The sequence below is a fragment of the Budorcas taxicolor genome, chromosome 7, assembly GCF_023091745.1.
Source record: "Budorcas taxicolor isolate Tak-1 chromosome 7, Takin1.1, whole genome shotgun sequence".
In the NCBI taxonomy this organism is placed as follows: domain Eukaryota; kingdom Metazoa; phylum Chordata; class Mammalia; order Artiodactyla; family Bovidae; genus Budorcas; species Budorcas taxicolor.
The window spans coordinates 56,038,231-56,054,300 of NC_068916.1; the positions used below are offsets into that span (position 1 = coordinate 56,038,231).

A 16,070-nucleotide genomic window follows, 5' to 3' on the forward strand; every position below is an offset into this window, starting at 1 on the left:
CAAAAATTTATTCAACATTAGCCATATAATTTGTCTTCTAGGGTAGAGCTTCCAGCTGAGACTAACTGAGGTATTTTCCAGAGTGTTTTGCTACTCAAGGAACCATAAGATATTAGATAACATTATCAAATATATCTTTCTAAATATAGAACTAAATGACTATCGCCTTATTTGCATCATTCTCTGTAACGTGTTTTGTATAAAGGAAGGTATTATCAACCCCATCCTCCACCCCTCTCCCCCAAAAGGACACTGAAATTCAGAAAAGTCAAGGGGTTTGTCCAAGGTTATCTGGACAATATTGCAAGGCAACACAAATAATCATCCACTGAGTGATGTGCAAACTTCAATTTTCACATATGAATTTTCTGGACATGGTTAAAGTGACAGCCATGTTCAAGTTACTCAGTATAACAGTTATAGATGTGCCGATGAGATGAAAATGTGAGCAACTAGATGCATTTGAATTAGCCCAGCTTAAATCATAGAAAAGAACAACTGAAGCATTTAATAATCAACAGGTTAAACCTAATTCTAATAATTCCAGTGAAAATACCTGAAGTACAAAAAGTTTACCAAGCACCACGTTAATAGCATCCTGGTTTCAGGAAAGAGTTAAATAAAACAAAACTTTCGGCTAATAAAGTGATCCCACAAGTGCTTTGGATCTCGTGCCACATAATTTAACCTCTACATGGTTCCTGAGAAACAGCTTTATAACAGACATTTCCTCTTTGTTTTCATTATTCCATCTGAGACATAATTCTTTAGAAAAAGAAGAGCAGCTAGAGACCTTTTTATAAAAATCACAAAAATATAACAAAGTTGTAAATAATCATGCATTTAAAAGAAAATTATACTTTCTTGAAAATGTAATAGGAATACTCCAAACAAAACATGAAGCAGGAATTCAGAGTAAAAACTGAAAGGCATTTCAACCTGCTTCGTTGTTGTTGTAGTAAAATGTTTATGCTAAATTGAACAAATACAACAAAACAACAAAAAATAGAACTGCCTTCTCAGTTCTAAATCAGTTTGGCAAATATGCATGAATACCTCTTTATTAGTAAGCACACAAGCAGAAAACGGAATTCATCCCAGATGACTCAAATAAAGAGACTTTAATACAATGACTACTTATGGAGGTATGAGCAAGGTTAAGAAGATGTAAACAGGAATGGGGTTACATAAATCTTTCTTTCCCAAATCAAAAAAAAAAACAAAACAAAACAAAGGTGAGCACAAGTACCCAAATAGTAAAGTCCATTATAGTTGCTTAGATTTGACAGTGAAATTTGGCTTTGATGTTTTGGCAGCTGAGTTTATAACAACCATGGGAACCAAAGCAGTGATAGATGGCTAGAAAAGTGGGGGAAGGAAAGATGGGACCAAGAAACTCAGTGGAAGTAGGATCCATTGGATGAAAGATTGCAGCTGTAAGATTGTAAGAGAGAGAACAAAGACACAAAGGTACTTATGACGTTCTAATTCCACCTGCCCGGGAATAATGAATCCATTAACAGCTACGGGGAGACAGTAAGACTGAGTACAGAGAGTGAAGAGACAGTTTCTGGTCTTACCTGAACAGGCACTGGGACTTGGATTCAGAGTGTTTCTGGTCTTACCTGAACAGGAACTTAAACGTGGGTTCAAGTCCTCATTCAGCCCCTCACTGTCTGTGGAAAAGCAGACACGTCTCTGGGTCTTTGTTTCTTCACCTGAAAAAAACAGGCTAATTTTAGTGGATTCTTCAGAGAGATTTTTGGTTATTTTGTTTTAATCAAAATCCTTTTTATTTTCATTAGTTTCAGGTTTACAAAAATAACTGACCAGAAAGTATTGTTCAATACACCACCTCACTCCCCAACAATTTCCCTTATTAACATCTTGCATTCCTGTGATGGGTTTCCACAATGGCTCAGCAGTAAAGAATCCACCTGCAATGTAGGAGATGAGGGTTCAGACCTTGGGTTGGGAAGATCCCCTGGAGGAGGAAATGGCAACCCATTCCAGCATTCTTGCCTGGGAAATCCCATGGACAAAGGATCTGGTGGGGTCGAGGGTGGGTACAGTCCAAAGGGTGGCAAAGGGTCAGATACCACTGAACGACCGAACACACGCACAAACACTTTTGTGGTACATTTGCCATACAGATGAGTCAGTGTTGATATAGTATTGCTATTTGAAGTCCATATTTTAAATTAGGCTTCATTGTTTACCTGTTCTATGAATGTGGACACATGAATGACATGTCTTCACCATGGACAGCATCATTCAGAATAGTTTCACACCCTAAAAATCTGTGCTACATCTATTCATTCCCCACCCCCAAACCCTGGCAAACACTCATCTTTCTACTGTCTCCATAGTTCTGCCTTTTCAGACTTTTCAGATATTTGGAATCATACAGTATGTGGCATTTTTAGATTGTTTTCTTTCACATAGCAGTATGCATTTAAGGTTTATACGGTCAATTTGAAGTCTTGAAGATACTAAAATTTGTTTAGTGAAGAACACTAAACAAATGGTAATGGTTTTTACTTCTATCATTAGTACTGTTGTTGTTTCATACAGGCTTCGTTTTCCTAGAGTTTTGAAAAGGAGATCATGAATTTCCCTTGAGTAATGTAGGTCCTGTTTTATCTAATTTCTTTTACTCCCAACTTTTTGGTAATATTTATTTCACCTCTAGTTTGCCTACTCACTCTTCTCCCCTATAAACTGACAATTTTGTGAGAACAGGGACCATTCCTGCCTTGTCCACTACTCTGTTCCCAGCCTTTAGCACTGTACTTGGTAGGTGGAAGGTCCTCCTTAAACATTTGCCAAGTGAGCGAAAGGTTGGCATGGTGACCTGAGTGGAAGAGACAAGGAGCTGCAGTAACACAGTTCTGGGCAGTGAACTGGAGGAAAGGCTATGATGAAACCACATTCTCCAGGCCTAGAAAATTTTGTGTATTTTGGAAATTGATCCTTCGTGAGTTGTTTCATTTCCTATTATTTTCTCCCATTCTGAGGACTGTCTTTTCACCTTGTTTATGGTTCCCTTCGCTGTGCAAAAGTTTTTAAGTTTAATTAGGTCCCATTTGTTTATTTTTGTTTTTATTTCCATTATTCTAGGAGGTGGGTCATAGAGGATCTCGCTGTGATTTATATCAAGGAGTGTTCTGCCTATGTTTTCCTCTAAGAGTTTTATAGTTTCTGACCTTACATTTAGGTCCCTAATCCATTTTATCTTTGTGTATGGTGTTAGGAAATATTCTAATTTCATTCTTCTACACGTAGCTGTCCAGTTTTCCCAACATCACTTATTGAAGAGACTGCCTTTTCTCCATTGTTTATTCTTGCCTGTATATCTATGGTTAATTTATGGTGATATAAGATAGAAACCAACACAGTATTTAAAGAAATTATCCTCCAATTAAATATAAATAATTTTTTTTTAAAGAAAAACAGTGGAGGACTTTATCCAACTCTACAACTCACACACACAAGGACTTGCGTACCTGACGAAGGGAGTGTTCACTTAAATGCTTCCTTCATCTCAACTTGTAGTATTTTAAGTTTCTATATAGCAAGAGATGTGCCAAATGGCTTTAGATAATACACTGAATGCTATTCAAATACATAGAAGGAAATGGCAATCCACTCCAGCACTCTTGCCTGGAAAATCCCATGGACAGAGGAGCCTGATAGGCTACAGTCCATGGGGTTGCAAAAAGTCGGACACGACTGAGCGATTTCACTTTCACTAATATCTACTTATAACTTTTTGAGATGGCTGTTACTTACTGAAATTCAACTGAAATCAGAGTTAGTGTGTAGTGTTAGTTGTTCAGGCATGTCCAGCTCTGCAACCCCATGGACAAGAGCCCACCAAGCTTCTCTGTCCATGGAATTCTCCAGACAAGAATACTGAAGTGGGTTGCCATTTCCTTCTTCAGGGGATCTTCCTGACCCAGGGATCGAATCCCAGTCTCCTACATTGCAGGTGGATTCTCTACCATCTGAACCATCAACTTTACCCTAATTTTTCTTTGGATGCAATACAAATTCACCTACCCACAGTGCTACCTAAGATGAAGTCAACATTAGTTTATCAGTCTTCCTTGGGATTTACTCCAGATATGTGAAAAAAAAATTGTTTCAAAAAGCAATTGACACCTCTCCTCTGGCTCATCTCCAAAATATTCAAAGCATGTCTCTTCATCTCTGGATGTTTTTCTTTCTGTCCCATTTTTAAACTAATGATAATGATACTTCATTGATGTCACTCTGGCAGAAAGTTTAAGCAGAAAGTTTCCTCTAAACCAAAATGTTCCTTAACCCACTGGGGAATTCTTAAAGCTAGATACTAATATGCACTGTAATTAAGAAATAATGAACTTCTCACCATGATTTATTTCCACAGATTTAGATTCAGTGCTGAGAAGCTACAGTTTAAATTGTTGCTGTGCCCAGTAGCAAAAACTCCTTTAAATTCTCTGAGGTCAATATTAAATAAACTTGCATTTCAGCAAAAAGAAAGTTAAGTGAAAGTATGATTCTGATTTTTCACCCTCGCTCCCACCCAAAGTGAAGGAAACACGCAGGCAGGCAGATGGGGAGAGAGAAAGAGTGTGGGGAAGAGAGAGGAAAAAGAGAGAGAGGTGAGACTGGAAAAAAAAAATTAATATGAAAAAGCATTACCCTGGGCTTGCTGCGAGGTCTTGGAAGGAGTTTCTCTGCCAGTCCTCCTCCTGTGAAGTCTGAAGCCGTTCCATTCCCATTCCTTAGGGTGCCTGCAGTTAACTGAACACTAAGAAAAAGAATGAATGACAAGGTCAGAGGCCTTGATTAAGATACTTCTCAGCTGCCCTGAAGGATTAACGGTGATGGCACAGGGCCAGAAAAACCCCACTGTTTGCTCAGAAGAAACTGAAATTTAGCAGATTGAAGCAGCTCTTAAATGTAACAGTTAACAGCAAAGGCTATGGAAGGAGACCACTTATTAGCAGTGTGAACTCGGGCAGTTCACTTAATCTCTCTGAGCCTCATTCTCTTCAACTGTCAAACATGGATGATAATTCCTCCTTTCGTGGGACTATCTATATCATTGTAAAAAGCACAGTGGTACTCAGTACGTTTCCACTGTTTTAAAATTATGCTGGCTTCAACTCATCTTCAAAGAGGCCTCTGGCAAGAGTTACAAGGGAAGTCAGAGAGCCAACTCTTGGCTTAATTTGGGGCACAGGGCAGATCATCTGCAGTTATGGAAACCTTGAACCTGGGATGAAGTATTTTACTTGAAATGCATCAAATTGGGGAGAAGAAATTAGGTTAGAAATTGTAAATCTGCTGAGAGGATAAATAAAATTCTGTTTTATTCCAATTAATGTCAAATATATTTTTCAATCACCTCATAATGAGAAAAATCAGAGAATACTGAAAAAAAAAAAAAAAAAAAACTAGATCTTTCTCACTAAACCCCACCTCCAACAGATGTCAGATAGAGTTATGTGGCTTTTGATCACCCACAGAAGTTTGGGGTTTAGACAAAAGTTTTAACATTGTATTCATTCAACACTTTTCATTGAGTTCTGGGTAGATAATAATGAATTTTTAAAAATGACCTTTGCTTTTAAATGGGAGAGAGAATTGTGCATACATAGTCACATTTTTTAAAAATATTGTAATGACTCCAGGGAAAAATCTTAAAGGGTATGCAGATTTAGATTGAGAAGGCACTCCTTTAGCACAGGCTTTTCCAGAGTCCACTCTACAATAGAAGCTGGCACATGAGTAGTTCATTCAAGGAACAGGCATGAGGGATAGGGACCAAGAGAGCCAGCACAAGCCTATGTGATGTGATCAGCCTCTACTCTGGGAGACAGCTGACATCTTGATCCCATCAAACAGCTGAGAAAGCTTATCCCACGCCTATCTCCACCCTCTGCCTGAGAGAAGAAAATAAAAAGCATTTGCTGGTGGGCTTCTGTCCCCCATCAGTCAAAGGCTGCTTCATGGGGTGATTTGGACATCCCCAAGTTCTGGGTTGCACTTGTATGAGTGCCTAATTTTGAAGTCTGCCAGTATCTGTAGCTAAACAACCCATGGGCCATGCAAGAATTATAGAGCATGTGTGCCTCATCTTCCAGGGACAAGTCCCTCCCCCATATCTTCCACTGTAGCTCCTCTGAAGTGCCTACATAACAGTAGCTGGTGCACATTTCCCAAGTTGTTTTACAGATGCTAAAACTCCCACCAAATGCAAGAAATTAACTATTTGATGATCATGAGGCCCCAGACCTATTGGCACTTAAGGAATGATCATGTTAACCACCCTGTTATCTCACCACGAACCAGTCAGAGAATTGGGCTTGAACTGATCCCCACAGCAGGGCAATTGTTGAGTCAGAGGAGAAACTCCTGGAAAGGGCAGTGGCTGGGAGCTGGAGTTTAGGGATCGTGGAGCAATCCCCAGTGTGACAGCTGCTGTTGACTGCAGAGAGACAGAACGAGAGGAGGTGAGGGAGGAGATCATGGTAGGAAATCGCCTGTGGAGGAAAGCCAGGCAGCCATGGAAGCAAGGTGATACTGCTGAGTCACATGTAAGGGGTGGAGCCATCACCATAGCCTCTCTCTCCACATGCCAGCATAGGCAGCTGAACAATAGAGAGGCTGGCCCATCAAGCGCCTAAGGCACTGAACTACAGAGTAGGACTCCACCCAGGGTGCACCTTTCCGTGACTGATGCTCCAGACTACAGAGTAGGACCCAACCCAGGGTGCCACTTTAAGTGCCTGGTGCACCGATCTACAGAGCAGGACCCCAGTCAGGGGCCCCTCTACCTGCCTGACGCAGGGAACAACAGAGAAGGGAGGGAAGGGCCCCCAGGCAAGGGAGGCCTCTAAGTGCCTGAGGAAGACTCGACAAAGAGGCCTTCTGATCCCCAGCTACAAGAGGCTTGAAAAAAGATTCTGATAGGGCCATAACTCCTGCCACAGAGGCAGTCTGTGACCCTGAACACTTGGCGCCACCTGGGTCCCTGCAAGCCAAGCAGCTGCACCACCTTCACACTCAACTCTCACTGGGGCAGAGCTGCCACAGGCAAAAAAAAAGGTCTTGTATTTGTGCGCACAGAATCACTTCAGTCCTGTCCAACTCTTTGCGACACTATAGATTGTGGCCTGCTAGGCTTCTCTGTAAGAGAAGGGGATTTCCAGGCAAGAATACTGGAGCGTATTGGCTAATACTGGTTGTCATACCCTTCTAGAGCAGTTCCCTGGTGGCTCAGATGGTAAAGCATCTGCCTGCAATGCAGGAGACCCAGGTTCGATCCCTGGGTTGGGAAGATCCTCTGGAGAAGGAAATGGCAACCCACTCCAGTACTCTTGCCTGGAAAATCCCATGGACAGAGGAGCCTGGTAGGCTACAGTCCATGGGTCACAAAGAGTCGGACACGACTGAGTGACCTCACTTACTTACATCTCTAGAGCACTATATTTCCTGCTGCCCTAGCTGCCAAACCCCTGAGTACCTGGTGCTGCCAGAAGCCCTGCGAACCAAGCAGTGCACCATTTACACACCTGGTCCTCACAGGGGCAAACCCAAGCCCTCCAGCACAGCCTCAGGAGCTAAACCCCAGTGGACGACCCACATGTAGAGGTGGAAATAAAACCACAGTTGAAACCCAGGGGCAGTGTGGCTAAGGAAGAAGATTCAAAACCTTCCCAGAAGCTGTAGAAGCTGCAGATTGAATCCACACGATCAACTAAGAAGACTCTGTGTCTATGGAATACATAAAAGGAACTGAGAGCTCCCACATAAGAAAACGCACTAGCTCTGATAGCTGTGGACATTGGAGCCAAGAACACACAGGAGTAGGACCAGATTAGAATCTGAGGAGCCCCCAGAGCATGTCCAGAAACCAGCACAGTGTTGGAGGGCATCACGGGGAGGTAAGGGGGACTGTGATTTCCAGCGTGGGAAAGGACTTTGACAGCAGTGACTCAAGAAAACATTTATTATTCTTATTTTTTTGGCTTGTTCTGTAGATTATTTTGGATTTTTTTTCTTTTTTTTTTCTTCTCCCCCTCCCCCATTGCAGCTGTCAATTTTATTAGCACTAAGAAATCCAATTAAGTTTTTGAGCATTTTTTTTTCTTTCTCCTCAGTCACATTTTTTATTGTTGTCATAAACCTCTGCCTCTACACTGGGCTTTTGCAGTTTTGTGGAGTTTCCTCTTTTTTTTTTCTTTTCTCTTTTTTAATTTAATTTTTAATTTTTTAAACCTATTACTATTATTGCTACGTTTATTCCTTTGTTTGCTTTTCCTGTTCTTTTCCCCTTGCAGTTAATCTTTAACATATATAAATCTTAATCTACCTCTATTTAACATATATATTCTTTCTTTCTTTTCTTTATCTCCTTTCCTCTCAACATATTTGTTCGTTTTATTTTCATTGCTTTATTCTGCAATGGGCACCTTGCTTTAGTTTTGTTTTCCAGTTTGTGTTTTAATTAGTTTTGTTCTTGAAGAAAGCTGGAGTAGCAATCCTCATATCAGACAAAATAGACCTTAAAATAAGGATTATAAGATATAAGGAATGACACCACATAATGATCAAGGGATCAATCCAAGAGGAAGACATAAGTTATAAATATTTATGTGCCCAACAAAGGAGCACCTCAATACATAAGACAAACACTAACAGATATAAAAGGAGAAATTGACAGTAACACAATAATAGTGGGAGAATTTAACACCCCACTCACACCAATGGACAGATCATCAAAGCAGAAAATTAATGAGAAAGCACAAGTCTTCAATGATACATTAGATGAGATGCTGACCTCATTGATATCTTCAGGGTATTCCATCCAAATGCAGAAGAATACACCTTATTCTCACATGCACCATGTAACATTCTCCAGGATATACCATATCTTGGTTCACAAATCAAACTTCAGTCAATTTAAGAAAACTGAAATTTTATCAAGCATCTTCTCTGAACACAACACTATAAGACTAGATATTAATTACAAGAAAAGAAAAAAAAAACTGTAAGAAACACAAACACATGGAAATTAAACAACACATTTCTAAATAACCAACAGGTTACTGAAGAAATCAAAAGGGAAACAAAAAATTTCTAGAAACAAATGACAACGAAAACACGATAACTCAAAATTTATGGGACACAACAAAAAGAGTTCTAATAGGGAAATTTATAGCAATACAATCCTACCTCAAGAAACAAGAAAAACATTGAATAGACAACTTAGATCAGTTCAGTTCAGTCACTCAGTCATGTCTGACTCTTTGCAACACCATGAACCACAGCACATCAGGTCTCCCTGTCCATCACCAGTTCCCGGAGTTTACTCAAACTCATGTTCATTGAGTCAGTGATGGCATCCTACCATCTCATCCTCTGTCATCCCCTTCTCCTCCTGCCCTCTATCTTTCCCAGCATCAGGTTCTTTTCAAATGAGTCAGCTCTTCGCATCAGGTGGCCAAAGTATTGGAGTTTCAGCTTCAACATCAGTCCTATCAATGAACACCCAGGACTGATCTCCTTTAGGATGGAATGGTTGAGTCTCCTTGCAGTCCAAGGGCCTCTCAAGAGTCTTCTCCAACGCCACAGTTCAAAAGCATCAATTCTTCTGCCCTCAGCTTTCTTTATAGTCCAACTCTCACATCCATACATGACTACTGGAAAAACCGTAGCCTTGACTAGATGGACCTTTGTTGACAAAGTAATGTCTCTGCTTTTTAATATGCTGTCTAGGTGAGTCATAACTTTCCTTCCAAGGAGTAAGCGTCTTTTAATTCCATGGCTGCAGTCACCATCTACAGTGATTTTGGAGCCCCCTAAAATAAAGTCAGCCACTGTTTCCACTGTTTCCCCATCTATTTGCCATGAAGTGATGGGACCCTAAATAGTATCAGAAAATTACTAGATCTAATCAGTGAATTAGCAAAGTTGCAGGATACAAAATCGATACACACAAATCACTTGCTTTTCTATAACAATGATAAATCAGAAAGAGCAATTAAGGAATCAAGCCCACTCACCATTGCAACAAAAATAATTAAATACCTAGGAATAAATGTACCTAAGGAGATGAAAGAACTTTATACAGAAAATTATAAGACACTAATGTAAGAAATCAAAGATGACATGAACTCATGGAGAGATATTCCATGTTCCTGGGTAGGATGAATCAATATTGTGAAAATAACTATACAACCAAATGCAATCTACAGATTTAATGCAATCCTTATCAAATTACCAATGGAATTTTTCACAGAACTAGAATAAAAAATTTCACAATTCATATGGAACATGAAAGACCCTGAATAGCCAAAGCAGTCTTGAGAAAGAAGAATGGAACTGGAGGAATCAACCTTCCTGACTTCAGATTATACCACATAGCTACAGTCATCCAGACAGTATGGTACTGGCACAAAAACAGAAATATAGACCAATGGAACAAGATGGAAAGCCCAGAAATAAACCCATGCACCTATGGGTACCTTCTTCTTGACAAAGGAGGCAAGACTATACAATGGGGCAAAGATCAGCCTCTTTAATAAATGGTGCTGGGAAAACTGGACAGCTACATGTGAAAGAATGAAATGAGAACACTTACTAACACCATACACAAACATAAACTCAAAATGGATTAAAGACCTAAATATAAAACCAGAATCTATAAAATTCTTAATGGAAAACATAGATAGAACACTTGACATAAATCAAAGAAAGATTCTCTATGACCCACCTCCTAGTGTAACAGAAATAAAAACAAAAGTAAACAAGTGGGATCTAATTAAACTTAAAAGCTTTTACTCAGCATAGGAAACTATAAGCAAGGTGAAAAGAGAAGCCTCTGAATTAGAGAAAATAGTAGCAAATGAAACAACTGACAAAGAATTAACTTCCAAAATATACAAGTAGCTCATAAAACTCAATACCAGAAAAACAAACAACCCAATCAAAAAGTGTGAAAAAGACCTAAACAGATATTTCTCCAAAGAAGACACACAGATGGCTAACAAACACATGAAAAGATCCTCAACATCACTCATTATTAGAGAAATGCAAATCAAAACTACAATGAGATATCACCTCACAACTTTCAGAATTGCACTCATCAAAAAGTCTACAAACCGTAAATGCTGGAGAGAGTGTGGAGAAAAGGGAACCCTCTTGCACTGTTGGTGGAAATGCAAATTGATACAGCCACTATGGAAGATGCTATGGAGATTCCTTAAAAAACTAGGAATAAGACCACCATATGACCCAGAATTTCCACTCTTAGGCATATACCCTGAGGAAGCCAAAATTGAAAGATACACATGTATCCCATTGCTCATTGCAGCACTATTTACAATAGCTAGAACATGGAAGAAACCTAGATGTCCATTGACAGATGAATGGATAAAGAAGTATATACACAAAGGAATATTACTCAGCCATAAAAAGGAATGCATTTGAGTCAGTTCTAATGAAGTGAATGAACCTAGAACCTATTGCACAGAGTCAAGTGAGTCAGAAAGAGAAAGATAAATACCATATTCTAACACATATATATGGAATCTAGAAAAATGGTACTGAAGAATTTATTTACAGGGCAGCAGTGGAGAAACAGTCATAGAAAATAAACTTTTGGATATGGAGAGAGGGGAGAAGAGGGTGATTTATAGAAAGAGTAAAATGGAAACTTACACTACCATATGTAAAATAGACAGCCAATGTTAATTTGCTATATGGCTCAGGAAACTCAAACAGGGGTTCTATGTCAACATAGAGCCATTGGCTGATTCATGTTGAGGTTTGACAGAAAACAGCAAATTTCTAAAGCAATTATCCTTCAATAAAAATTGAATACATTAAAAATAAAACAGATGAATGGATAAAGAAGAAGTGGTACATATACACAAAGGAATATTACTCAGCCATAAAAAGGAATGTGATAAAGTAATCCTAGTAAAGTAATGCTCAAAATTCTCCAAGCCAGGCTTCAGGAATACGTGAACCGTGAACCCCCTGATGTTCAAGCTGGTTTTAGAAAAGGCAGAGACCAGAGATCAAATTGCCAACATCTGCTGGATCATGGAAAAAGCAAGAGAGTTCCAGAAAAACATCTATTTCTGCTCTATTGACTATGCCAACCCTTTGACTGTGTGAATCACAATAAACTGTGGAAAATTCTGAGAGAGATGGGAATACCAGACCACCTGATCTACCCCTTGAGAAATCTGTATGCAGGTCAGGAAGCAACAGTTAGAACCGGACATGGAACAATAGACTGGTTCCAAATAGGAAAAGGAGTACATCAAGGCTATATATTGTCACCCTGCTTATTTAACTTCTATGCAGAGTACATCATGAGAAACGCTGGACTGGAAGAAACACAAGCTGGAATCAAGATTGCCGGGAGAAATCTCAAGAACCTCAGATATGCAGATGACACCACCCTTATGGCAGAAAGTAAAGAGGAGCTAAAAAGCCTCTTGATGAAAGTGAAAGAGGAGAGCGAAAAAGTTGGCTTAAAGCTCAACATTCAGAAAACGAATATCATGGCATCCGGTCCCATCACTTCATGGGAAATAGATGGGGAAACAGTGGAAACAGTGTCAGACTTTATTTTTTTGGGCTCCAAAATCACTGCAGATGGTGATTGCAGCCATGAAATTAAAAGACGCTTACTCCTTGAAAGAAAAGTTATGACCAACCTAGATAGTATATTCAAAACAGAGACATTACTTTGCCAACTAAGGTCCGTCTAGTCAAGGCTATGGTTTTTCCTGTGGTCATGTATGGATGTGAGAGTTGGACTGTGAAGAAGGCTGAGCGCTGAAGAATTGATGCTTTTGAAGTGTGGTGTTGGAGAAGACTCTTGAGAGTCCCTTGGACTGCAAGGAGATCCAACCAGTCCATTCTGAAGGAGATCAACCTTGGGATTTCTTTGGAAGGAATGATGCTAAAGCTGAAACTCCAGTACTTTGGCCACCTCATGCAAAGAGTTGAGTCACTGGAAAAGACTCTGATGCTGGGAAGGATTGGGGGCAGGAGGAGAAGGGGACAACCCAGGATGAGATGGCTGGATGGCATCACAGACTCGATGAATGTGAGTCTGAGTGAACTCCGGGAGTTGATGATGGACAGGGAGGCCTGACATGCTGTGATTCATGGGGTCACAAATAGTTGGACACGACTGAGTGACTGAACTGAACTGAAAAAGGAATGTGTTTGTGTCAGTTGTGATGAAGTGGATGAACCTAGAACTTATTAAACAAAGTGAAGTGGGTCAAAAAGAGAAAGATAAATGTCTTATTCTAATGCACATATACAAAATATAGAAAAAGGGTACTGAAGAATTTATTTACAGGGCAGCAATGGAGAAACAGACATTGAGAACAGACTTATAGACATGGGCAGAGGGAAGAAGATGGTGATATGTATGGAAAGAGTAACATGGAAACTTTCATTACCATAGATAAAATAGATAGCCAATGGGAATTGCTGTATGGCTCAGGAATCTCAAACAGGGGCTCTGTAAACCTAGAGGGGTGGAATGGGGAGGGAGATTGGAGGGAGGTTCAAAAGGGAGGGGATATATGTATAGCTAGGGCTTATTCATGTTGAGGTTTGACTGAAAACAAGATTCTGTAAAGCATTTATCCTTTAATTTAAAAAAAGAAGATATGGAATACTATCCAGCTGTAAAAAGGAACAAAATTTGGTAGAGACATGGGTGGAGCTATAGTCAGTCATACAGAGTGAAGCAAGTCAGAAAGAGAAAAACAAAGATCATATTTTTGTGCATATATGTAAAATCTAGAAAAATTTTATCAGTGAACCTATTTGCAAGTCTGGAATAGAGACACAGACATACAGAATGGACATGTAAACACAGAGGGTTGGGGGAATGAAGGAATGAGTTGGGAGATTAGATTTGACATATGTATATACTGTCACCTGTAAAATAGATGACTAGTGGAAAGCTGCTCAGGCATGCAGCTGAGTGCTCTGTGATGATCTAGATGGGTGGGGTAGGGGAGGGAATGCAGGGAAGTTCAAGAAGGGTGGGATATATGTATACTTATAGCTGATTCATGATGTTGTACAGCAAAACCTAACAGCATTATAAAGCAATTATACCCAAAATGAAAAAAAAAATACACAAATTGAATGAGAAGCCAGCTCTCTGTTAACAGGGGAGAACTCAGGAGTCAGGAATATCACTGCTCTAAGTGAAAGCGGAGAGTGAAAAAGTTGGCTTAAAGCTCAACATTCAGAAAATGAAGATCATGGCATCCGGTCCCATCACTTCATGGGAAATAGATGGGGAAACAGTGGAAATAGTGTCAGACTTTATTTTGGGGGGCTCCAAAAACACTGCAGATAGTGACTGCAGCCATGAAATTAAAAGACGCTTACTCCTTGGAAGAAAAGTTATGACCAACCTAGATAGTATATTTAAAAGCAGAGACATTACTTTGCCAACAAAGGTCCATCTAGTCAAGGCTATGGTTTTTCCAGTGGTCATGTATGGATGTGAGAGTTGGACTATGAAGAAAGCTGAGTGCTGAAGAATTGATGCTTTTGAACTGTGGTGTTAGAGAAGACTCTTGAGAGTCCCTTGGACTGCAAGGAGATCCAATCAGTCCATCCTAAAGGAAATCAGTCCTGAATATTTGTTGGAAGGACTGATGCTGAAGCTGAAACTCCAGTACTTTGGCCCCCTCATGTGAAGAGTTGACTCACTGGAAAAGACTCTGATGCTGGGAGGGATTGGGGGCAGGAGGAGAAGGGGACAACAGAGGATGAGATGGCTGGATGGCATCACGGACTCGATGGACATGAGTCTGAGTGAACTCCGGGAGATGGTGATGAACAGGGAGGCCTGGCGTGCTGCGATTCATGGGGTCGCAAAGAGTCGGACACGACTGAGCGACTGAAGTGAACTGAAGTTTATATTTAGCTGTTCTGTGTGTGTGTGTGCGTGTGCGCGTGTGCGTGTGCGTGTGTGTGTGCGCATGTGTGTGTGTGTGTGTGTGTGTGTGTGTGCGCAATCCAAGAAGTTGACCAGCTCTTTGGCATTCTCTCCTCATCTAAAACCCGAGGGAGCCGAAACCACTGGAGCAATAATCAGATGACAACAACTAAATTTAAGAAGGAAGAGTCTCAGAGACCACAGAGCAAACTTTCAGTGCCAGCTGATCATTTTAGGCCTTCACATGTTTCAATTCTAGAAACACAGTAAACATTATGCTGATGTTTGTCCAAATTCAGGAGTCTTTTACCCCTATTACTATCAGCGTATTTCCTACATATTAATAAGCACTCCCACATTTCTTATAAAATAGAATCTGAGCTTCATTTTTAAACAAATAACAAAGCCACATATTAGAGATTTGCTGAAGAAGAGAAAAATTTGAAATTCTGTTTTGGCTTTTGCACCAACCCTGAAAGAGATGAAGCTGATTGAAATTAATAGCCCCGCCCTTCCCAACTCACAAGTTCCTGTTAGTCAATACGTACTTTTCTCTCATCTCTCTCACACTTCATTAAATTCTAAACCTATCCATCCATCCATTACTATTAGCTGATAAAATTCTTTTAATTCAGTAACATTTGGACTGAGAATTTTAAATATTGTGAATATATAAATATTCTGCTCTAACTACCTTCCAAAATACTCAAGAGGACTGGAATGTTAATTTCCTAAAGTCTATTTTCCTCTTTTAACGGTGAAGGTCAAAATCCTCAATTTTTTTCTTTTCTTTCCAGAGTTTTGTCCATTTCAGAAAGAGGAATTATATTTTTCTTCTATACATAAATCTAGGGACATTCCAACTGTTGCCAAGAGAAATAAATTACAGTGTTAAGCTGCAAATCTGCAGGTTTAAAAGTTCACCTTCCTTCAACATTATTTTAAAGGAAAAATACTGTATTTCAGCCAGAAGAGAAGGCAGGTTCTTGGGTCTACTTTCTACTATTAAGCTCAGTTCACTGTTTTGGAATGCCTAATGGAATCTTTTAATTCTTTCCAGAAAGAAAATATAATTTAA

General features: G+C 39.8%; 1 non-coding gene across 1 annotated transcript; it reads left to right on the top strand.

Annotated features, from left to right (window-relative positions):
* Window positions 1-7,261: 7,261 nt before the first annotated feature.
* On the top strand, window positions 7,262-7,333 carry TRNAC-GCA (transfer RNA cysteine (anticodon GCA)). The gene has a single exon. It is a non-coding gene; the product is annotated as a tRNA-Cys (tRNA).
* The last annotated feature ends 8,737 nt before the right edge of the window (window positions 7,334-16,070 follow it).